At 46.3% G+C, this 24,550-nt stretch overlaps 1 long non-coding RNA gene across 2 annotated transcripts; it reads right to left on the bottom strand.

Moving 5' to 3' along the window:
- Positions 1 to 7,413: 7,413 nt before the first annotated feature.
- LOC114893771 lies at positions 7,414 to 17,665 on the bottom strand. 2 transcript variants are annotated; one of them, XR_003793010.1, is made up of 3 exons: positions 17,505 to 17,665; positions 16,056 to 16,132; positions 7,414 to 7,783 (listed from the first exon to the last, which is right to left on the bottom strand). It is a non-coding gene; the product is annotated as an uncharacterized LOC114893771 (long non-coding RNA). The 2 variants fall into 2 exon arrangements; XR_003793009.1 differs by lacking the exon at positions 7,414 to 7,783 and adding an exon at positions 13,948 to 14,955.
- Between the last annotated feature and the right edge of the window lie 6,885 nt (positions 17,666 to 24,550).

Here is a 24,550-nt window from a genome sequence, read left to right as displayed (position 1 = left end):
TAGGATTTAGTGCCTCAAGTGGCCTCCTCTCTTGCCTTCTGTAACAACTCTCTCTCCCCATACTATGCCTACTTTTCTGGACACTGTTTCTTTGCTTCCAGGGATGTTTTTCTCTGCTTAGCCCTTAAGTCCAGGTTTTCTGGGCTCCATCCTTGGACTCTTTTCTTTTGTACAGGACTATGAGAGATCTTTATGTCCACAGTTTCAGCTGCCAGTCATCTCTCCTATTTTTTATTTTTTTATTATATTTTTTTAATTCTTTGGCTGCATCATGCGATTTGTGGGATCTTAGTTCCCTGACCAGGGATCGAACCTGGGCCCTCGGCAGTGAAAGCGCAGAGTCCTAACCACTGGACCGCCAGGGAATTCCCCGTCTCTCCTTCTAATCCAGACTGCCCCTCTGAGCACCAGCTCAATCCAGCCAACTGCCTCCTTGACATCCCCTCTGACGTTCCAGCCTCCCAACCAAATTCATCCTCTCCCCCTTAACATGCCTCGCCTCCTGAGTTCCCCTTCCTCCTTACCATGGCCTCCTAGTTTCAAATACTGGTGTAGTGGTGAGGAACCCTAGAAGTCTTCCTAGATAAAGCCTCTTGAGTCAGTTCTTGGGGCTGGAGAGGGACTGTGGGGTGTGTGCTTTGAGAGCTGCCATGGGTTTGGCGGTGAACTTGGAGGGTAGAATGCATCGTTTAATCAGCTGTCTGCTAAGTGCCCGGCAGCGGGCCTGGTCTAATAGCAGGGGTGGAGGACACAATCATGAATGAAACAGACAGGATCCCTGGCTTCAGGGAGCTTTCAGGCCACTAGAGAAGACGGACCTCAAGCAATCCTCCCCAAATACCAGCTCTTACAAACTGTGACAAGTATCATGAAGGAAACGTTCAAGGTGCTATGAAAGAACGTGGTAAATCTATATTGGGTGGGGGGAGGGGGTCAAAGACCATTTGGAGAAAGTGACAATTACTATATTCCTGAGAACTGAGTTGAGGGAAGAGAATTCCACATAGAAGCAACCGTAGGTACACACACAAAGACCCAGAGGTGGACAAGAATGCGGTGTGTTGGGAAAACTGAAAGGCAACTCGTGTCTATGGCTCTGAGTATGCTGGGGCATGTGGGCAAGACAAGACTGGCCTGGTTGGCTGGGGACGGTGGCAGGTGCCTTGTGGGCCATGGTAAGGAGCCTGGATTTTTTTGGTTTAACTTTTTATTTGGAAATAATTTTGAAGTTACAGAAAAATACGAAGGGCATCCGTATGTCCTCTACTCCAAACTCATCTGTTAAAAATTACTTGTTCTCCCTCTATATGTAGTATATACATGTGACTTTTATTCTGACCTATTTGAGAATAAGCTGCATACATCTTGTTCTCTTACCCTTAAATTCTTAGAATTTCCTGCCCCAGTGCAGTACAGTTATCCACTTCACTAAATTTAACATTGATGCAATATGGTACCTAATTTACCATTCACTTTGTCAATTGTCTCAATAATATCCTTGATGTAGTATTTTCCCCTCTAGTCCAGAATCCAGGCTAGAAACGATGTATTGCATTAAATTGTCATTTCTCTTTAGTCTCCTTTAATCTGGAATAGTTAGCCTTTGTCTTTTATGACATTGACATCGTAGAAAAATGCCGTCTTCCCCTTTAATAGAATGTTCCTCATTTGAGCTTTGTCTACTGTTTCTTCATTATCATATATGGGTTAAGAATTCCCGGCCGGAAGACTGCATAAATGTTGTCATATCCTTCTCAGTGTGACAGCAAGAGGCACACAATGTCTGTCTACTCCTTAGTGATTTTCTCTGATTTCTCCAATCTCTAGTTAAAATTTTTCCCTCATAACTGATAAGCCGTCAGGGAGATACATTACAACCATGCAGCTACCCTATTCCATAGATTATTAAGTAGATGAGATTGACTATCTCTTCATGATTCTTGCCTGAATCAGATCAGTCTTTATTACGATGGTTACAAAATGATGACTTCAACTCCAGGACTCCCTCCACTTGACATTCTTCTGCCTACTTATTTAATATTTATTATTAGTAGGGACTTTGAGATTTATATTATTTTCCAATAGTTTTATAGTTATTAACCGTACTTATTTTGGTGCTCAAATTGCTCCAGATTTGGGCAATGGGAGCCCCTTAAAACTAGAAGCCTGGTTTTTATCCCCACTTCAGTGGAGTAGCATGATTCTGTTTGCAAATATGACCACCTTTTATTGTGTGACAGTGTGTCGCAGGGGCACAGACGTAGAGAGACCTGATGGGAAGCTCTTGTGTAGTTCAGGAGGGAAACGTGGCTTAGACTGGGGCGGTGACATATTGGATGGAGAGAATGGATGGACGCTGGAGGAACTTTGGTGGTAGAATCAGCAGGACTTAGTGGGTGCAGATGGGGGGTGGACGTGTGAGAAGTCAGAGAGGGAGAAGTCAGGAGTGACCGAAGTGGCTGCAGGGATGGTGGAGTCGTTTACTGACGTGGGAAAGACAAGCAGAGTGAGGGGGTCGGGTGGGATGGGTATTTTAGACAGTTGAGTTTGAGATGTCTTTGACATCTGAGCGAAGGAGTCAAGTAGACAATTGGATATATTGTTCTGGAGCTGATGAGAGAAGTCCTAACCAGAAGAAAATTTAGGACTGCCACAGATGGATGATTTCTGAATCCATGGTCCTGGATGAAATGCTGTGAGAGGGAAGTGTAGAGGAGAGAGAGGGATCAGGCAGGGGAATCCTGAGGGAGTTTAGAGGTCTGGAGGTGCGCGGCAGGAGATGGCAATGGACGGGTCTGTGGGGTCAGATCCCATGGAGCCTGGAATGTCAGGCCAAATCCTGAAGGCTCTGGGAAAGCATTGAAGGGTTCTGAGTAGGGAAGTGAGTGACAGGGAATGATTTGAGTTTTAGAAAGATCGTTCTGAGAGCCAAGCGGGGATGATTTGGAAGGTCATTACAGTAGCTAATGCTACGATTCTTTCTAAAATAAATCGGTTTCTCTTTTGCCACTGGAACTTGCTCAGATGGCCACCTGCACCTAAATGCCCTCTCCTTGTCCATCTGGGCACAAAAAAAGATGAACCGAACATCTGTCCCAGCTGCACGTATCAGTCCCAGGTAATGTGAAGCAAACCCCCATCTCCTTGCCTCATTTTGGCTGGAGGCTATTTTGGGGGGGGGCGGGGGGTTTGAACCTTTTGAGCCAGGCAAAGTGTAGGTGTGCAGGTGATGGTCTCTGAGGTTTGTGAGAGTCTGTTTAGGGACCGTGATCCTCTGACCCGGCCTGCTTTGAGTTTAGCGTGGTCTCTGTCCCCCGGGCAACTGCCCATTTAAACCTGTATGTCGTCCCCTCCCCACACCCACACATGCAGGGGGAGGTGGGTCGCGTCTGAAAGAACATCTCAGTGCATCCTCTCCTTAGCAGGGGTGGTGCTGTGCAGGGGACCTGCAGTTCTGCCCAAAGGGTGTTGGCACCTGTTTGGATGGAGACACAAACAACCAAAAGTGGACATTTTAAGAGGCCAGAGGGAGCGGCAGATGCTCTGGAAGCCCAGGAAAGGCAAGATTGTTTCTAGTTGGAGAAATCAGGAAAGGTCCCCTGAGAAGGTGGCATTTGAATCAGGCCTTGAGTGTAGAGGATTAGTCTGTGGAAAAGAGGAAATAAAAAAAAATCAAAGACCTGCGTCCTCATATTTTATTGACATTGTCAACACAGTCGTTATTGGTTGCATAAACATCCTGTTAGGCAGATCCTCCGTTGTTAGTTCTCTGACTGTTGGAATAATTCATACCAGGCCTCGTGACATTGGCTTGGGGCTTGGGGCTGGGCACTGGGGACAGAAGCAACTTGGGACCAAATGCAACTCAGGAATCAGTGCTTGAGCCCACCCACTCATTCTTCCATTCAGCAAGACCCACCACATCCCAGGCCCGAGGCTACGACGACGATGAGGAGGACATGGTTCCTGTTCTGAAGACGTCACCTCTGCTAGAAAGGGAGCCACAAGTGGAGAAAATTTATTGTAGGGAACGGGTAGATGCTGCCGTAGAGGCACAGCGCGTACAAGAAGCGTGCTGACACAGAGAAAGGGGCTGAAGGGAGCTGAGGCCTCGGGAGCAGATGAGTATATCAGGCAGAGTGGGACAGCGAGAAGCAGGGGAGGTCTGAGGACACACGTCAGAGGACCAAGTTCACGTGGAGCACAGCAACATACTTCTCTGTCCACAGGTCAGGAGGCACATCTCTCCTACTCAGGCTTCTGGGCATATTCATTTTTTCTGTTTTCTATTTCAAATATTTCCTTTCCCATTTTGGGGGTGGGGGAGTGTTTTATACTCTTTTCCAAAATCTCAACTTGCATGCTTAATTCATTTGTTTTATTTTTCTCTTTTTGACACTAAAAGTATTTAATGCTATTAATTATGCCTCTGCAGATAGCTCTGACTGTATCCTTTTTTAAAAATTATTATTATTTTCTAAATAGGTTGCTTTTTATCCTTGATTTACTTCTTGTCCTAAGGGTACTTTGAGATGTTATTTATGTTTTTCAATTTCTGAGTGGTGTGTTTTATGTTATTGTTAGTTCTACTGCATTTTGATCCGAGACTGACTTCTAGAATTCCCACTTTTCAAAATTTACCAAAATATTCTCTGTAGCTTAATATTTATTGAATTTTATCACTGTCCATGAAACTTGAAATGAAGGTACACTGTTTTCAGGGTCAAAAATTTATATGTTCATATCTTTTATGTCGTTATTTATTTTTTGATTATTTGTTTGGAAAACGTGTTAGGATATTTCCAATAAAAGTGTTTCTCATGTTTCTTCTTGTATTATGAAGTATTTGATTGCATGGATCTTTGTTGTTATTTAACACATAAGAATTAAACCCCTTCACTGTGAAGTATACCTTTTATTTTTTTAATTTGATTTTACTTTTTATTGAAGTACAGTTGAGTTACAATGTTGTGCAAGTATACCTTTAGAGAGTGAGGTCAAGAGCTCGCATTCTGCACTCAAGACAGCCTGGACTCACACCCCAGCTCCACCATCTCTCAGCTTAGATTCCTTATCTGCAAAATGGAGCTAGTAATGGTATTTCCAAGTTTGGGTTTTTTAAGCACAAGCTGTCTCTTCTCTTTGCTTGGCCCTGCAATTTAAAAAAAAAAGGTATTTCCCTTGTCCCTTGTATAGTTGTTGGATTAAATGAGATGATGAATAGAAAGCATTTAGAATGCTGCTTGGCACAAGGTAAGTGCTCAATAAAGCCAGAATTCACTGCTACAATCACTGTTATGTTGCCTGGCTGACCATTCCTGGCATTCGAGGCCTCTGTTGTGGAGAAAAGGTCTCTAGGAACCTCTTTTTCTCCATCCAGTAAACATTTGGTAAACAGAATGCTTCTTCGTGCAGAACTTTAGAAGACATTGTGGGGAGTTCCCTGGCGGTCCAGTGGTTATGACTCCACGCTTTCACTGCCAAGGGGCGAGTATTCAATCCCTGGTGGGGGAAACTAAGATCCTGCAAGCTGTGCCATGCAGCCGGGAGGCATTGTGGAAAACAGGAAGAAAAAAAAAAAGCTGACAACTTCCCAGCATGCAAATGCAGTGACACACTTTGGCTTTGATGGTGGGATCACTGGGTGAGTGTCAGTGGGCTGCTGCCACTAATGTGGGGGTGGGGAGGGCAGGTAGGACGGGAGAAGAGGGGGAGGACCCAGCCTTCCCTGGATATTGTATTGAACACTACTGTCCAGCCCTCAGAGCCTCACATCCCTTCCACCAGTGCTGTGAGCCAGAACGCTGTAGGATTCCTGTCAATAGCTTCCACCTGCAACCTTCAGATGCTTGCCCTCAATGCTGGAGCCACTTTCCCCATGGGAACTTGCATGTCACCATGCCCTCCCTCCCCCAAGGGGGCTTATAGCCAAAGACTGGTGTGAAGTACAAAAGCCCAGCTCCTTGGCCTGAAGTAGGACAAACTCTAAGGTGTTATTTATATCCCAGAGCTGCTAACACACTTGCTAACCTGCCTACCTCACTCCCTTACTGGTTTTTCCTGGGAACACTTCCTTAATACATCACTTGTACTTTATTTATTTATGTTGGCTGCGTTGGGTCTTCGTTGCTGCACGCGGGCTTTCTTTAGTTGCATCGAGTGGGGGCTACACTTTGCTGCGGTGTGCAGGCTTCTCATTGTGGTGGCTTCTCTTGTAGCGCAGCATGGGCTCTAGGTACGTGGGCTTCAGTACTTGTGGTATGTGGGCTCAGTACTTGTGGCACATGGGCTCAGTAGCTGTGGCTCACGGGCTCTAGAGCACAGGCTCAGTAGTTGTGGTGCACGGGCCTAGTTGCTCCGCTGCATGGGGGATCGTCCCAGACCAGGGATCGAACCCATGTTCCCTGCACTGGCAAGCAGATTCTCAACGACTGCACCACCAGGGAAGCCCCCATCACTTGTACTTTAATCCTTGGCCCAGGTTAAGCTTCCGGGAGAATCTAACCTTAGATAAACTGCTTTGCTCCCTCCTAACAGGAGGAATTCAGATGTGGAGAGAATATAGTAGTCAGTTTTTGTCCCTTTGGTTGCAAGGGACATAAACCCCAAAGGTACTAGCTTAGAAAAAAGGGGGAGTGGTTAGAAGGATGCTGGGATATCTTAAGTAATCACAAGGAGGAAATGAGTACACCTGGGCCATTAGAAGCATCTGGAATCAGGACACTCTCTACCCAACATATTTTTTCTTTTTGGCCACGCCACGTGGCCTGCGGAAACTTAGTTCCCTGACCAGGGATTGAACCCGTGCCCTTAGCAGTGAAAGTGTGGAGCCCTAACCACTGGACCAGGAAATTCCCCTTTCTCCAACTTTACTTATGCTTTTACTCATGTCTGCTTTATTCCCTGAGAGTTGTAGTTCCAAATAGCTGGAAATGAGGCTGCAAAGAGCATCTCCACCTCACTTTCCTCAGCTCTGCCCCTGGTTTGTCCAGCATGGTACCAAACGGCCACAATTGGGGATAAGGAGTCACCTAGTCCCCATGAATCTCTTCTATTCCTAGTGAAAGAGGGGCTGTGACCAGAAGGAAGGAGGGGTGCTGGACAAAAAACAAAACCAAAAAACTAGATGCCCACCACACAGTTCTTTTGATGAAGAATGAAGTTAAAAATGCATGGCTTACTTGTATACCCATGTTCACAGCAGCACTAGTCACAAACCAAAAGGTGAAAACAACTCAAATGTCCATCAACAGATGAATGAATAAACAAAATGTTGTATATACATACAATGGAATATTATTCAGCCTTAAAAAGGAAGGAAATTCTGATACATGCTACAACATGAAAGAACCTTGAAAACATTAGGCTAATGAAGTGAGACACAAAAGGACAAATATTTGTTATGATTCCATTTATATGAAGTACCTAGAATAGGCAAATTCATAGAGGTAAAAAGTAGAATAAAGGTTACCAGGGGATAGTGGGAAGGGGCATAGGGAGTTATTGTTTAATGAGGACAGAATTTCTGTTTGGGGTGATAAAAAAGAAGTTTCAAAATGGATAGCGGTGATGGTTGCAAAAGATTGTGTGAATATATTTCATGCTAATGAATTGTGCACTTCAAAAGGGTTAAAATGAGGTGTTAGGCAGGGTTCTCCAGAAACTGAACCAGTAGGATAGAGATATATATAAAGAGACTTATTATATGGAATTGGCTCGTGCAGTTATAGAGGCTGAGGAGTCCAGACCCAGGAGAGCTGATGGTGTAAGTTCCAGTCCGACTCTGGAAGAATCAAGGAACAAAAAATATATGACACACATAAAACAAATAGCTAAATAACAGAAGTAAATTCTTTACCAGCAATCACACTAAATGTAAACCCTTCTATTAAAACACAGATCAGGACTTCCCTGGTGGCGCAGTGGCATCTGCCTGCCAATGCAGGGGACACAGATTCGAGCCCTGGTCCGGGAAGATCCCACATGCCACGAAGCAACGAAGCCCGTACACCACAACTACTGAGCCTTGTGCTCTAGAGCCCGTGAGCCACAACTACTGAGCCCACGTGCCGCAACTACTGAAGCCCACACGCCAAAAGCCCATGCTCCACAACAAGAGAAGCCACCGCAATGAGAAGCCGGCGCACCGCAATCAAGAGTAGCCCCTGCTCACGGCAACTAGAGAAAGCCCGCGCTCAGCAACGAAGACCCAACGCAGCCAAAGATAAATAAATAAATGTATAAATAAATACAGATCAGTAGCTTGGGTTAAACAAACAAACAAACAAACAAAACCCCCTAAGGATCCATCTATATGCTCTCTACAAGAGACTCACTTTAGATATAAGAACACAGAGTCCTTTAGAAATAAGGACTCACTTTAGATGAAAGTAAAAGAATGGAAAAAAAGATATTCCATGCAAGTAGTAACCAAAACAGCGCTGGATTTGCTGTATTATTATTAGAAAACATAGACTTTAAATCAAAAAAAGGTAATAAGAGACAAATAAGGACATTATATATTAATGTTTTTTTAAAACAGGGTATTTATTTACTTATTTATGTTTATTTATTTTTGGCTGCGTTGGGTCTTCATTGCTGTGCACGGGCTTTCTCTAGTTGCAGCGAGTGGGGGCCACTCTTCATTGCAGTGTGTGGGCTTCTCACTGTCGTGGCTTCTCTTGTTGCGGAGCATGGGCTCTAGGCACGGGCTTCAGTAGTTGTGGCACGTGGGTTCAGTAGTTGCGGCACACGGGCTTCAGTAGTTGTGGCGCAAGGGCTCAGTAGTTGTGGCGCACGGGCTTAGTTGCTCTGCAGCCTATGGGATCTTCCCGGACCAGGGCTCGAACCCATGTCCCCTGAATTGGCAGGCAGATTCTTAACCACTGTGCCACCAGGGAAGTGGTTAAGAGTTTTTAATTTCAGTTATTGTACTTTTAATTTTTAAAAGTTCTATTTGATTCTTTTCAAGTCTGCTTGGTCATTTGGTGGCGTTATTTCCTGCTCCCTGGCAGATATTTTAAGTCTATGTTTTATTTCTTTAAACATAATAATCAGAGGTATTTTATAATTTGGGTGTGATAATTCCAATATAGGAAATGTTTGCAGGTTGGTTTCTTCTTCTGGTTATTTCTCTGTATCCCTGGATATTTCTATCTGTATATTCTCCTTGAAAACTTATTTGGGGGAATTTGTATTTGCTTCTGCCAGTGCCCAAACACAGGCAATCGACAGCCAATTTAAATTTATAGCTTGATGTTTTTGCTTTTGACCACACAAGTGAGGTGATTTGGAGCTACATATCCACCCCAGGGCTGGCTTGTCATCACAACTTCTCAGAAGTAGTTTCTTCTCCCAGCTCCTGGTTTACTCCTGTTCGATCACGGCAGGGGGTGTCTCTCCGTAAGCACTGGGCAGACGCAGGGCTTGAATTTCTGTTCCGTGAAGCATGCTAAAGTTCATCTAGTTTGGCAAATGCTTTCAGGGTAAAAGCAGTTTGTGTTCAAGTTCCTCTGTGGGTTCACACTTTCAGCTAAATTTTAGTCTGATAATTCCTTCTTTGTCCTTCAGTACTTTTAAGAAAATTTATTATTATTATTCCACATTTTTATCGTTTTCAGTGAATAGATTGCTCTGAATAGCCTGCCATATTTACCAGAAAGCGTTCTATGCTTTCAAGCTTCAAAAAATATTGTTTATCTCTTATCTTCTTTCATTTCCTCTCTAGTTCTCTTTGTCTTGTGTACTTCAACCTGTTGAAAAGGTCTTTACTTTCATTTTAAAGGGGTTTTAAGAAAAGTCAGAGATAAAGTGCTTACAGACCACCATATTTAACCAGAAGTCTCCCATTAACGTCATTGTTATATCATTTTTGCAAATAAAATAATAAAATTCTAGAGGTTGGACGGGATGCTTCTCTCTGGTCCTGTCATCTGATGGCTAAATTTCAACTTGGGGGAAGGAAATAGTTGTTCCACAAGATGAGCCCTTTACTAGAGAGTAGATACCCTTCCCTCCCTCTGTTTTATCAGCCTCAGTCTTCCTTGCTGGAGTGAATGCACACACCACTGCTCGCACCACTCCTTCCCCCGCCCCTCACCATAATCAAGATTTGGGGGAATGAAGATTGCCTCCGTGGTTTAGATTGAAAAGATTTCCCAAGCGATTCTGATATGACCTCATCATTAATTAGAGAATCACTGGGGTAGCTTACATAGGTGAGAGGAAGCTTTCTTGACTCTCAACTAAGTTAACTGAACCCTGTTATGTGCTCTGGTCACCCCTGTGTTTCTCTGATTGAAAAACTCCACCTGTAAATATTGATTTTCCCAAGACCCCAAGTCTGGTCCACCCCCCGCCTTTTCTATGTCAATTGATGGCGATTCCTTCCGTTGTTCAGGCCACAATCCTTAGAGTGATTCTTAATTCCTATCTTTATTTCATATCCCATTTCCAATTTGGGGGGAAACCTTTTGGGCTCTACCTTCAAAATGTATCCAGAATCTGACCACTTTTCACCACTTACACCGCCACCACCCTGGTCCAAACTACCCTCATCTCTTATACACTAGCACGCTTTTTTTTTTTTTAACCAAGCTGCTTTTATTTTATTTTAATGTCTATCTATTTATTTGGCTGCACAGGGTCTTAGGTGCAGCATGCAGGATCTTTAGTTGCGGCATGCAGGATCTAGTTCCCTGACCAGGGATGGAACCTAGCCCCCTGCATTGGGAGCACGGAGTCTTAACCACTGGACCACCAGGGAATTCCCTTATTTTATTTTTGGCCATGCCGCTCAGCTCGCAGGATCTTATTTCCCCTGACCAGGGATGAACCTGGGCCCCTGGCAGCCCGAGGAGTGTGGAGTCCTAACAACTGGACCACCAGGAAATTCCCTAACATGCATTATTGCAATTACCTTTTAGCAGACTTCCTTGCTTCCATCCTTGCATGTTTGATTGATTACCAACACAGCAGCCAGAAGGGTTATTTTAAATATGTCACATAATGTCACTCTTCTGCCAGAAACCCTGCAATGGCTCCCTATTTCAAAGCAAAAGCCAAGCATACAAGACCCTGTAAGATCTGTACTCCCTGTCCCCTCAGTCGTTTCCCACCACTCTCCCTTCACTCACACGCTCCAGCCACAGTTTTCTCCTCGCCGTTTTTCACTAATACCAGTCAGATGTTCCCTCTTGCCTTGGATACTCTCCCAGATAGCCCACTGGCAAACCGTCTTGCCTCCTTCAGTTCTTTGTTCAGATCTCACTTTTGCACTGGTGTCCAACCTGGCCACCTCGTTAATGATGCAACCTGCTCCACCTTACCTTGCTCTACCTTTTTTTTTTTTTTTTTTTGGGGGGGGGGGTGTTATTCATCTTTTTATTGTTAAATTGTAAGAGTTCATTATTGACTCCAAGTCCCTTCAGATATATGAGTTCCAAACATTTTATCCCATTCTGTAGGCTGTCTTTTCACTTTTTTAAAAAAAAAATTTTTTTTTTTTGGCCGGGCAGCACGTGGGATCTTAGTTCCCCGACCAGGGATCAAACCCGCACCCTCTGTGTTGGCAGCGCGGAGTCTTATTAACCACTAGACCGCCAGGGAAGTCCCCCCCTTGCTCTACATTTTTTTTTCCCCACAGCCTTGTCCCATCTTCTAACACACTACGTAAGGTATGATCTCCCCTCGTTAGAATACAACCTCCAAGAAGGCAATAATCAGGTTTGCTCACTGAGCCCAAGCACCTAGACCAGTGTCTGGCACCCAGCAGGCGCTCAATAAATGTTCAATTTAAACATTAAATGCTTGTATTCCTCGCAATACTACTACCACCGAGAAGTATAACAATATCGGGTGGTTTTTGGTCTCCCACTACCTTCGCCCACACCTAGAAGAGCAGCTACTTGGAATTGGAAACACGGAATTTTCAGTTCACCAAAGCTCTTTCTCTGCTCAGCTTCTCGAAAGTGTATGTCCCAGGCTCACGGTTTCCAACCTGGGCGAGGTCCCACTCCCCAGCCCCAGGGTCACGCCAGTGATTGTACCCGACTCATCAACCAACCAATCAAAAATCGCCGTTCTTTTTTTTCTCTTGCCCCAGTAAATGACTTCACTTTCCGATTGGTTGTGCCAAGAGGGACAGGACGAAGCAATTTTGGCAAGGGGAGGTTTTACTCTAGGGCGGTTGCCTAGGTCACCGCCCGGCTTTCCGGAAGCTGAGGAAAAATGGGCGGAGCGAGTACACCCCACCATTATTCACGATCTGGCTTGGTATTGGTTCGCAGCTTGCGGGCCACGCCCCCAACCCGGCCTCGCGCCGCGCCCCAAGCGGTCCGCTGCTCCGGGCCGGGTTACGAGGAGATCCTGAAGGCTCCTCCCTGGGAAGGGGACTTCAAAAGCCAGGACACCTGAACCCCGCCCCGAGTAATCGCTCCGGCCCGACGCAAGTAGAGGTGCCTCTGCCGGCAGGGACCCCTAAGATCACATTCATTCATGCTACAGTGCGAGACCGTAGGTCTGGATCCAGGTCCAGTAAATTCCGAGAAACCTGGCCGGGGCCGACACCTCTTCTAAACCGCTGTTAAAAGAGGTTTTGGATTCTAGATGACCTCCAAGGAGCCTTCCCCGACTGACAGGCCCTATTCTTCATGGAAGTCTCTGGGCTCCGGCTTCCTCAAGTGTAAATGAATAGTGCCCCGCTATGGCACTCACTTGCTGTTTGGCCTTAGACAAGTTATATCCTATTTCTGGGCCTATTTCCTCATCCTGGCATGAAGGGACTGGACTAGATGTTCCCCAAGGTCCCTTCTAGTTATTCCTTCCTAGCTATGAAACAGCCCAGGTAACATGTATAAAAGTTCTTCATAAATATTTGACCCGTTATATAAATTGTAAGCAATTTACGACGCTATCTTCTCATCCTCCTTACTTTCTGTACCCAGGAGTTCCAGGAACGGAGAAAGAGTCTAGGGTGGCACCTAAAAATGAAATACGGACTGTCAACAGATACGGAAAAGGCTGACTGCCTGCCACTCAGGAGATGATGCTGGAGAGGAGGTGGAATAATCTTTAACCCCCTCATTTTACAGAAGAAAAAACTTTTTTTTTTTTTTTTTTTTTGCGGTACGCGGGCCTCTCACCGTTGTGGCCTCTCCAGTTGCAGAGCACAGTCATCCAGACGTGCAGGCTCAGCGGCCATGGCTCACAGGCCCAGCCGCTCACGCGGCATATCGGAATCCTCCCAGATCGGGACACGAACCCGCATCCCCTAGCATCTAGCAGGCGGACTCCCAACCACTGCGCCACCAGGGAAGCCCAGGAGGAAAAAGCTTTGAGAAGAGCTGAGTCAGGCTGCTAAGGGGAAGAACCGGGTTTCCTGAATTGACTCCATGATCGGTCCCTTTACACTTTACAGTGCTGGCAAAGAGAAGGCATAACTGTGTTAAAACAGGTTTAAAAAATTGTTCACAGAAATAAAAGCAGACAATGTAATCTGGAGCACTTCCCACTTCCATTTACTTAGGATTCCTCTCCTCCTGACATTTGGGGTGACTAACAAAGAAGAAATAGAGCAATAAAACAGAAGCAAGTTATTTCCCTCTTCTGCTTTTCCTGTCACCTTTGTCTCCTTGGAAGAGCTTCTCAACTTCTAATGTTCCAAACCCACCTTTGTAAGACTCTTCAGTGGTCACCCACCCCCCTTCCAAAAACAAGGGGGAAAAAAAAAAAAGCCAACTAAAACCAAAACCAAAGTGGGCCATTTATACAGAATGTCCAGCCTAGGCAAATCTACAGAGACAGAAAGTACATTAGTGGTTGCCTAGAGTGGAGGGGGTGGGAGGTGGGAGGGGTGGGAGTGAAAGGGCAGGGGGGAGATTGGGAAGGGGGCGGACAAGAAGTGACTCCCGATAGATAGGATGTTTATTTGGGGAGTGATGAAATGTTCTAAAATTATGGCGATGGTTGCACAACCCTGTGATTGGACTAAAATTCCCAGAATTGTCCCCTTTAAGTATATACAGTGTGTGAATTCTACCTCAACTAAGCTGTTAAAACAAAAGGGGCATACAAAAAGCAAAACTAAAACCAACCAACGTGTGCCTTTGCTTCTTCCCTAGGTTCTGCGTGTTTAATCCTCACTCTTAGGGGATCTGGGCCATCTGGCCCTGCAGATGTTTCCTGAATCTCCAAAATGTGTCACCTCCAGGGTTGCCTGCCTCCTGCTCTTGCCACCCCTTCACATTCTGCAAGGCTCCACGTAATAGAAGGAAGCATGCTAGTTCCCCTGCCCGCCTGCTCACCCCCTCCTCTGCCACCTCATTTCTTGGCCACTCTGGATGGCGCTGGGCTAAAGAAAGGAAGGACAGACAAGGCAGAATAGAGGTGAGTCTTGCAGGAGATTGGAGAAGTGAGAAACGATCTAGGGCAAAATGAGAAGAAACGAAAGGGAATGTTGAGAAGGAAAAGAATCAACTTCACTTTTTGTGTTTTCTTTTCCCCTTCCTGGAATACTTCAAGGATAGCAGATGGCACCTGAATTGCTTTCCTTGGTCTAGGTTGTCTTCTTTCTCGAGTTCTTGAAGGAAGCAGCAGACAGGCAGTTGTTACACATCTGCTTCCTGTCAGTCTTTCACATGAGAGCTCACCTTCTTAAAGAAGTCCCCGCCCAGCCTCCTCCAAAACTACAACAACTTCCCTGACCCTGACACTTCCTAGCCCCCTTCCCAATTTGTTATTTTGCTTTTCTGTCTTCCTTAAAATTTAACCTCTGTGAGGGCAGGACTTTTTTTTAATCTGTTTGAGTCCCTGGGTCTGGCCCAATGTCCTCCTCAGTCTCAGATTTTTTTTTTTTTTCTTTTAAAAAATTGAGCTAAGGGACTTCCCTGGCGGTCCAGTGGTTAAGACTCCACGCTTCCAATGCAGGGGGCACGGGTTCAATCCCTGGTTGGGGAACTAAGATCCAACATGCCGTGGTGCAGCCAAAAAAAAGAAGAAAAAGAAGAAAGAAAGAAAGAAAAAAAAATTGAGTTAAAATACACACAACCTAAAATTTACCATCTTAACCATTCTGAAATGTGCAGTTCTTTGGTATTAAATAGAGCCTCAGATGTTTGGAAGGAGCACAGTGCTAAGCTCAGAAGCCCTGGAATCAACCCACGTGGACTTAGCTCCTGGCCAGCCTGTTACTATGTGGCCTTAAGTGAGTTACTCAGGCATTAGATTCTCGGCCTTCTCTCTGTGAAGAGGAGATACTCACAGTATTGACGCCATGGCCCTGGAGAGGCTGGAAGGCCATGGGTGTGTAGCAAGGGGCAGTGCTTGGCTCAGAGGGAGCCTCAGTACATGTGAACCATTGTTGTTATTCTAGAGCTTGGAATTCAGAATCAGAATCAGGTTGGGTTTCACTCACAAGGTCACATGGATACAGCTCGGTCCTAGATGTAGCTTTAGCTGAATCCTGAGCAGAGCCTCCAGGTTGAGGGGTCTGTGACGTGCTCCTGGCTTTCAGGACTGAGTAAGCCTCTGCTCTCTCTTCTCCGGGGCTGCCTCTCCATTCCTCTGGGGCTTGGGGGAGCAAGGGGTGCTGCTTCCAGCCATGGGACTGCACTGAAACTCGGTATTTATTGCTTGTCTGGGGCACCTCCTTACGGCACCTATCTCCTTAGCCATTCCCATGTGTCTGCTATGTGCCGGGCACTGTAATGGTTGCTAGGGCAGTGCAAAGATAGATCCAATTTGGACCCCATCCTCGAAGATCTTACAGTTCAACCACGAGGATAAGACATGTGTGACTGGGCCATTTATCAAGCTGATAATTATTTATTGACTGCCTACCATGTGCAAGATGCTGTATAAGACATTGATTCAGGCACGGCCATAGAAATCCAGGGGAGGGAGAAATGATGGTGGTTTAGTCATACTCATCTAACCTAGTGCCTGGCTTCCAGAAATGCTGATGAGACGGATGGGGTTGGTTGGATGTTTGGTTGTCAGGGAAGCTTTCACAGAATAGGAGAACAAGTCGAGGACACTGCTGAATAGAATCTACTCACTGGAGAAGATACTGCAAAGACATGGTCCTCCGGTTCATCTGAGAGGCTGTGAGGCAATCTAGCTGATGTGAGGGTTCCTGTAGGGCAAGTGGAAAATTCAAATGGAAATGGGGTCCAAGAAAGAAAAGGAAAAGCATGAAGGATGCTGGGAGCTTACTCTCTGTTGTCTTTACACAAAGGTCCCTCTGGGTTTACTTTCCATTTGAGTCCTTTTGATAGAAACCCAGGAGCCAAAACCTACTTCTCTATTCTAGGAAAAACGTCAGTGCAAGCACAACAGCTGATCCTCAGGCTCAGAGACAGGGAGGATTCTGGAGTGGACGGGACTAGGGTGAACTGGGAAACACAGCCCTATCTAAAAGGGGGCAGCCACTGCTCGGTTCAAACTAGATGCTGGAGGCAAGAACCTCGGCCTGCTGTTTCCAGCTCTTTTGATGGATCGAAAGCTGGAAACCTGTTTGGTTTTTTCTTTAATGGAATCTCCCAATGTTAAATATCAACTCAAATTTTGTTAATTTTATTTTTTTTTGGCCGTGCCACGTGGCACATGGGATCCTAGTTCCCCAGCCAGGGATGGAAACTGTGCCCCCTGCATTGGAAGCACGGAGTCTTAACTACTGGACCGCCAGGGAAGTCCCAACTTGAATTTTGAAAAGAAACTCTGCGACCATTGAAACACATTTTCCAACTGTAGCTATCAGTCTATAACCTCTATTTAGGGAACCAAGAGAGATGAGGTTAGAAAGATGGGCTGAAGTGAAGTTTCAAATGGCCTTGAATGCCATGCTTAGAGAGGTCTGACTTGAGCCTATAGACAACTTCAGTTTGATAGACTAAAAGGGTTGTTTGAACAGGGGAGTGGCTTGATGCAAGGGTCTGGGGGCAACTGGAGTAAAGTGGGGAGGTGTGGCATATGAAATAACAGGGGAAGCAGTCAGGATTGAAGGTTACTGCAACAACGCAGGTCTGCAGCAATGAAAGCTGAAAGATGGTGGCAGTGGGACTGGAAAGATAGGTTGGGGGAAAAAAAAAGACAAAGACTAACAAGATGATAAGGAAAAGATGGGGGAAGCAGAGGGGGTGGCAGGAGAAAAGATAACTGGGAGTTCCAACTCGACTTGGAATGAACCAGCTCTCTCGCAAAGAGAAAAGGCCAACCAGCTTGGTTTCAGGCCTGCTGAGTTGAAAGAAGTTAGCCTGATGCTAACCCACCACCCGAATGCTGAGCCGGTAATGAGTCCGCGGGCCAGAGCACCGCGGCGCGGTCCTGGCTCCGCTCCTGGCCCCCTGAGGGTCTGGGACAAGCCCGTTTATAAATTGACTTTATAAATCAGTTGCCTACAAAATGGGGGTGATGCCGCCGGCTTCTCAGGTAGGTTGTGGGCGTTAAGCAGGAGGCGGACGGGGCCGCAATTGGGAGCGGGGAGGAACGAGCGAGCGCAGTCTTACCCCGGGCTCTGGAACGTTCGAGGTTTCGGGGAGGGGCCGGCGAGGGCCCCGGCGGGCGACCGGGCTGCTGGCCCTTGCAGGAGAAACAGCCGCCCGCCCCGCGCCTCCCCGGACCAGCCTGCGGTGGAAAGACCACAAGCCTCCGGGGCGGCCAAGTTCAGTGGCACCACCCCCCACTCCCCGCACCCCGGTGGGCCCCTGGTCTGCGCGGGCCGGCCCTCCCCTCCGCAGCTCAGTCCCCGTTTTCTGGAGCCCTGCCCCTCCTCCCGTCCGCAGCTCATCCACCCCGCGGGGAGGCCCAGGCCGAGGCGGGGTCCGAGCGCCGCAGCCCGCAGCCAGCCCGCCTGATTCCCGAGTCCCGACACGGCCGGAAGCGCATTTTCCTCCCGCCCCCAGCGCGGCCGCTCTAGGAACCCGGGGTGCCGGCTTCTCAGTGGGAATAACCCCTTCGGCCCCGGCAAGTGAAATCGGCTTCTGGAGGAATTGGTACACTTGCTCCCTGAGAAGGGTTGAGTTGCCTGGTGCTCACTCCGGGGGACGTTTTGATGATTCTGGTGCCTAGATCAGGAGGGCGAAGCCCAACTGCCTCGGTTTCTCTCCCAGCTCGGCTGAGGTCATTTCACCTCTCTGAGCCTTGGCACGTGCTTCTTACCTGCAAACATAACCAAGCTAGCTCAAAGGCTTGCTGTAAGGATTCAATGAATTAATACATGTAAGCACTTAAAAGTGTGCTTGACACATAATAAGTGCTCAATAAATGCTAGCCAACGTCATTATTATTACTATTATTACTGCTGTCTTTTTTAAAAGGTCTGTCGGTAGAGGGTCAGTTTTGTGACACAAGAATAAGGAACACGGTAGAGACAATAGTAAGGGCTGCTATTGATTGAGGACCTTCTTGCTAGGTTACTTACAGACCTTATCTCTATGGCCTTAGGGCAATTCTGTGAAGGGAGTATTATTCTTTGTCCCATTTTATAGGTAACTGAGTGTATGTCAGAGTCTGATTTGAACTCAGATCCCTCTGGTTCCAGGGCACATGCTCTTCTTCTCCTCCACACTGCGTCTCTGATATTGAAAACTTTTTCTGGGAATTCCAAACTAAAGCATCAAAACAGACATGGATGTCTAGTTAGTCCAGAGCTGAGGAGGCTGTGCAAAATCACCTAATTCCTCCAACGGGACAAAAGTCAATAATGAAGGGAACTGCCCCGGGATGGACACCATCCTTGCCTAAAGAAAAGGATCTTGTGACCTTAAAAAGGAGCAAGTTGCGCAGATTCCCCTGGAGGTCCACTGCAGTGGGTACGATTCCTGGTGCCGGAACTAAGATCCCGCATGCCATGTGGTGCGGCCAAAAAATAGGAGGAAAAAAAAGCAAGTTGTAGACGTCCAAAGAGAGAAAGGCGTTGAGCATACGTTTTAAGGATAAATTAAAACCATGTTTTTATGTGCAAAAACAATTACCATCCAGCCCGCCCTTTCACACACCCTGTGGAAACCTCAGGGGCCAGTTTGACTGGCCGTTTCTTCCTGCTTCAACTCCTCAGGGTCCCTCTGGGCAGTTTTCACTGGGCTCTAGCACTTAGTACTACTAAAGGTCCTTAGAGTGTGTGGAAGCCTGGAGGACGTGGGCGGCTGTTCTTTCTTCCTTTCATTCTCTAGGGATTTAGCAACTAGACAGGCATGCAGGAGAGCAGCCCAGGAGAGGGTGGGCCTGGAAGCTGTGAGTGAAAGGGGTGAGAGGCAATGGGAGATGAGGAACTGGAGTTGGTGGGCACCAACTTTCTTCCCCTCCTCCTCCCCATGTCCTTAGGCACGCCGCTCCCTCTGCCTGGTTGAAGCTTTGAGAGGGCTAGACATTGTCCATCTTGTCGCTTCTGCAAGAAAGAGTGGGGCTTTCCCAGGATCACTCCACAAGTTAATGGTTTAGTCAGGACTGCTTAGGACATGAATACCTCATTTAATGTACCCAAGGCAGGAAAAGGAGCATGAGGCCACACTGGTTCAAAGACCATACACACTTTCTCCAGTAAGGAAAACCATGTCCATACAATACAGGGGAGATGTTTTCTAATAATTTTTCCTTTTCACTTCTTTTTTTCTTTTTTTTTTTTGCGGTACGTGGGCCTCTCACTCTTATGGCCTCTCCCGTTGTGGAGCACAGGCTCCGGACGCGCAGGCTCAGCGGCCATGGCTCACGGGCCCAGCTGCTCCGTGACATGTGGGATCTTCCCAGACCGGGGCATGAACCCGCGTCCCCTGCATCGGCAGGCGGACTGTCAACCACTGCGCCACCAGGGAAGCCCTCACTTCTTTTCATAGTTTGAAAAAAAAATTCAAATGGTATAAAAAGATAAAAGTGCAAAGCCAGCCAGCCTCCTGCCTCTGGCTGCCCCATCCCCTATCAACACCTACTGAGGTGAGCGTGTTACCAATTTCTTATGTATCTTTCTAGAGATACTTTACGCATATGCAAGCATCTCCTTTTAGAAAAACATAAAAATGATAGCACACTGTAGATACTTTCTTTTCCCCTGGCTTTTTTCACATAGCAACATTTTTTTAAAATAAATTTTAAAATTTTATTTATTTATTGTTTCTGGCTGCATTGAGTCTTCGTTGCTGCGCGCGGGCTTTTTTCTCTGGTTGTGGCGAGTAGGGGCTACTCTTCGTTGCGGTTCGTGGGCTTCTCATTGTGGTGGCTTCTCTTGTTGCGGAGCACAGGCTCTAGGCGTGTGGGCTTCAGTAGTTATGGCACATGGGCTCAGTAGTTGTGGCGCATGGGCTTAGCTGCTTTGCAGCATACGGGATCTTCCTGGACCAGGGATCAAACCCGTGTCCCCTGCACCGGTAGGCGGATTCTCAACCACTGCGCCACCAAGAAGCCCTCACATAGCAACATATTTCGGAGAATGTTTCGAGTCAGTTTGTACATAACTAGTTCATTTATTTTCACAGCTGCTGAGTATAGCATTATATGGATATGCCATAATTTATTTAATCAGTTCCCCTATTGGTGGACATGTAGATTATTCACAGTCTTTTGCTATAAAAACAACATTTCAGTGCGTATGATTGTGCATACGTCTTTGTGTGCACGTGTCACCAAGCCTGTAGGATCTAGAAATGGAATTGTTGGGTCAAAGGGTGTGGGCATTTTGAATTTTGATCAGTGTAGCAAATTTCTCCTTCCTCCAAAGAGGCAGTGCAGATGTATCCTCTTATTAATCATGTTTGAGAGTGTCTGTTTCTCCACAAAGTATATAATCAGACTATTTACATTTGATAACTTCTTAGGTTAAGAACAGTGTTTCATGGTTGTTTTTATTTGCATTACGAGGTTTTTTTCTTTTATAAATTTATTTATTGTATTTATTTATTTCTGGCTGCGTTGGGCCTTTGTTGCTGCACGCGGGCTTTCTCTAGTTGCGGCGAGTGGGGTCTAGTCTTCGTTGCGGTGCACGTGCTTCTCATTGTGGTGGCTTCTCTTGTTGCGGAGCACGGGCTCTAGGTGAGCAGGCTTGAGTAGTTGTGGCACGCAGGCTCAGTAGTTGTGGCTCACAGGCTTAGTTGCTCTGTGGCATGTAGGATCTTCCCGGACCAGGGATCGAACCTATGTCCTCTGCATTGGCAGGCGGATTCTTAACCACTGTGCCACCAGGAAAGTCCCTGAGGTTTGTTTTATAACCAACACTGGTGAGAGAAAATTGAAACCTGATATCGGAGGTGTGAGATTTTAAGAAAGCATCATGCTGCTTTGAACTAAGTCACGTCTGATCTGACTTGGACGAAGAAAATGAGAAAATTTGCCAATGAGCTCTAAGCCACCTGACTCCTTGGAGAAGAGGTACAAAAGACAGACAAATGAAATCCCAATTTTCAAAAGAGGGGAAAGATATCAGTAACACAAACCAACGGCCAGGAATCTTGATGTTTAACTCAGCTAGAATTCTAAACCAGACCATCAAATAGATGATTTTTGAGTACAATGGCATGGTGTAGGGAAGAGGAAGGACACTGAGTCCTATCAGACTGCAATAATCACAGCTTTTACCTAACAGGGTGACCTTGGGCAAGCTACTTCATATATCTCTGAACTTCCACTTCGTCAGCATAAAATAGGGGCAGTAATAGCCATGGGCCAGAGTTATGGCAAAAACTAAAATAACTCATGGAAAATGCTTGGCACAAAAGATATCAGTGGGAGTTCCCTGGCGGTCCAGTGATTAGGACTTGGGGCTTTCACTGCCGTGGGCCTGGGTTCAATCTCTGGTCCAGGAACTAAGATCCCACAAGCTGCACAGTGTGGCTGGAAAAAAAAAAAAAAGATATTAGTTAAAGTGGAAGGAAGGAGGTCAAACCTGAGCCCTCTGAGGTTATAGGCCCTAGACATCTGAGAAAAGGGGAAGAAAGCTGGACAGATGATCTGGAGATAGAACAGCTGTAAGCCAGAGCAGCTTGATTGCCCCTGTAAAAAGTTCCCATCAGCCCTGGGAACAAATGCTCTACTGGGGCCTAAGCAAGGGAAAGAAGGTTGAAGACAGATGGAGGAGAGTATTATATTGTCACACACATTAAAATTCTTTTTAAAAAATCGGGAAGCTCTCAAAAGTTTGAAGCCTGAGTAGAAGTCCAAATCTAGTGATCAAATCTCAAGGGTGAAAAACCAGACAAACAAAACCTCCAAATACTATCCCCCTTAAAGCTTGAAACAAAACCATCTTCTTATCAGTTGGGTATTTCTAGGGCCACCAATGTTTCATTCTTTGTGAATGGCCCCTGGAGACGACAAGGAAGAGGTACTGTGTATCTAATCTGTCAACCCCCCAAAAAAGCCCAAAGATGCATGTTGTAGTTAATCCCCTTATTGGGATTATGAGCGGGATGCGTAATTTGTAATAGTGTCTTTAAACCCGGCTGCATTTATGGCAGCCATGCTGCTTATCATGCCCCGTCGGAGCTGTGTTTGCCATCTGTCTCTGTGTTGGACTGGATCCAGAATTAGGGGATGGGTTGAAGACATGGCCCTCGGCATCTCAAAATGTCATCTTGTTGAGGACTCACCGGAGAACTTTCTCCCAAACCTCACGTGAGTTTTGTAACCAATCTTTGCTTCAGCCTCTAGAAAGCACAGCAAATCTGTAACCCGCTTTTAGTAGTTATAAACAGAGCTTTATACATATGTATTGTATACCAACCCTGGATCCATGTTATCATTTCACCCCTTATTTTCCCTTTGCCATTTTATTTTTTATCTTGATCATGATACCCTACTACTGCTACTGTCAGTAATTATGGCCAGCGTTTTAGCGGCTGTGAGGCTTACTAGATGCCAGGCACCTGTTGCAATGCTTCAAGTCTTTGTTGAAACCAAGCAAGGTACAAATAAAGAAACAAACACAACTGCCAGGTTCCCTCATCTCCCTTATGGTACCAACTTAAAGGGGTCGTTTTAATATCTGAGGACATAAATCTTAGAGAAAGGCTGCATATCTCTGACTTCATACTTCTGCTTATGAAGCTGTATTTGGAAATAAACAGACCTACAAAGCAAAACAAGAACCTCTCAGCAGTCAGAAGGCATCAGTCAGGGAATTCCCTGGTGGTCCAGTGGTTAGGACTCTGTGCTTCCACGGCAGGGGGCCTGGGTTTGAACCCTGGTCAGGGAGCTAAGATCCCGCAAGCTGCTCACTGTGGCCAAAAAAAGAAAAAGAAAAATGAGTCAAATTGAAGGAAACATATAAAATAAATAATAGTACAGTGGGTACCCAGATGTGGCAAAGGTGTTAAGTAGAACTTAGGAATCCCTGAGGTCAGACCGCCAGACAAAGGTGAGGGCAGTTATCTAGGAGACACTGTAGTCAGGGAAGGAAGAGGAAGGATTTAGCTGGATTTCGAAGGAGAGAAGCTCCAGTCTTAAAGCTGGGAAATCCAAGACTTCACAGTTGATCTGTGGCCTACAACATGTTATCTGACTTGTTTGAAGTCCCATTCCCTTGTGAGTAAAAAGAGGATGATAATACTTGCCTCTCAAAGGTAGAAACAAATGCCTTCATGTGAATGAAAGTATAAGTTGTAAAATGCTTACTCAATGTGAGCTACTGTCAGGGCCTAGATTTACATTGGCTGGTATTTGATCAGGACCCTGCAGACAGACCAGACTCAGCTACGTGGACAGGAGGAGGGGAAGTGCTTTAGAGCAGAGGGAGGGAGTCAGGGTTTGGTGAAAGGCCCAGAAGCAGGACAGCCCTTACTCGGTCAGGGGATGGGTGGGGTGGAGCCCTTGGTACGTGGGAGGGTGGGGATTACCTGTGAGGGAGGCAGAAAGGCTGCGTTCAGATAGGGCCAGGCCCTTCGGGGGTTTGAACTTCACTGTTCTACAGGCACAGTTCTAGGCTCCTTGGGGGATGTCAATGGTGGAATCAGGCTTCAAACTTTTGAGAGCTTCCCGATTTTTAAAAAAGAATTTTAATGTGTGTGACAATATAATACTCTCCTCCATCTGTCTTCAACCTTCTTTCCCTTGCTTAGGCCCCAGTAGAGCATTTGTTCCCAGGGCTGATGGGAACCTCTCCAGAAGGTTAGTCCATGTGTCACATGTGGATAGGAAATCAGTTGAATCGACCTAATTTGACTCGGATTAGTACAAACCTGAAAAGGAAATCAACTTTTTTTTTAATCCCGCAATCTCCACTCCTAACCTTCCATTTAAAAAGTGGCTGTGGGCTTCCCTGGTGGCGCAGTGGTTGGGAGTCCGCCTGCCGATGCAGGGGACGCGGGTTCGTGCCCCGGTCCGGGGGGATCTCACGTGCCGTGGAGCGGCTGGGCCCGTGAGCCATGGCCACTGGGCCTGCGCGTCCGGAGCCTGCGCTCTTCCGCAACGGGAGAGGCCACAACAGTGAGAGGCCCGCGTACCACAAAAGAAAAAAAAAAAAAGTGGTTGGTTTTTTTTTTCTCTAAATTGGAAATCATCAAACAGAACAAAAGATTACAAAGGTAAGTCTTGCTCTTACTTCAGATTCTCACTTCTTCTCCCCAGAAGT

Source organism: Monodon monoceros, unplaced genomic scaffold (assembly GCF_005190385.1).
Source record: "Monodon monoceros isolate NGI ecotype Baffin Bay Population unplaced genomic scaffold, NGI_Narwhal_1 Super_Scaffold_13, whole genome shotgun sequence".
In the NCBI taxonomy this organism is placed as follows: domain Eukaryota; kingdom Metazoa; phylum Chordata; class Mammalia; order Artiodactyla; family Monodontidae; genus Monodon; species Monodon monoceros.
The sequence above is the reverse complement of the archived record's forward strand: the minus strand, read 5'-3'. Positions and strand labels throughout refer to the sequence as shown.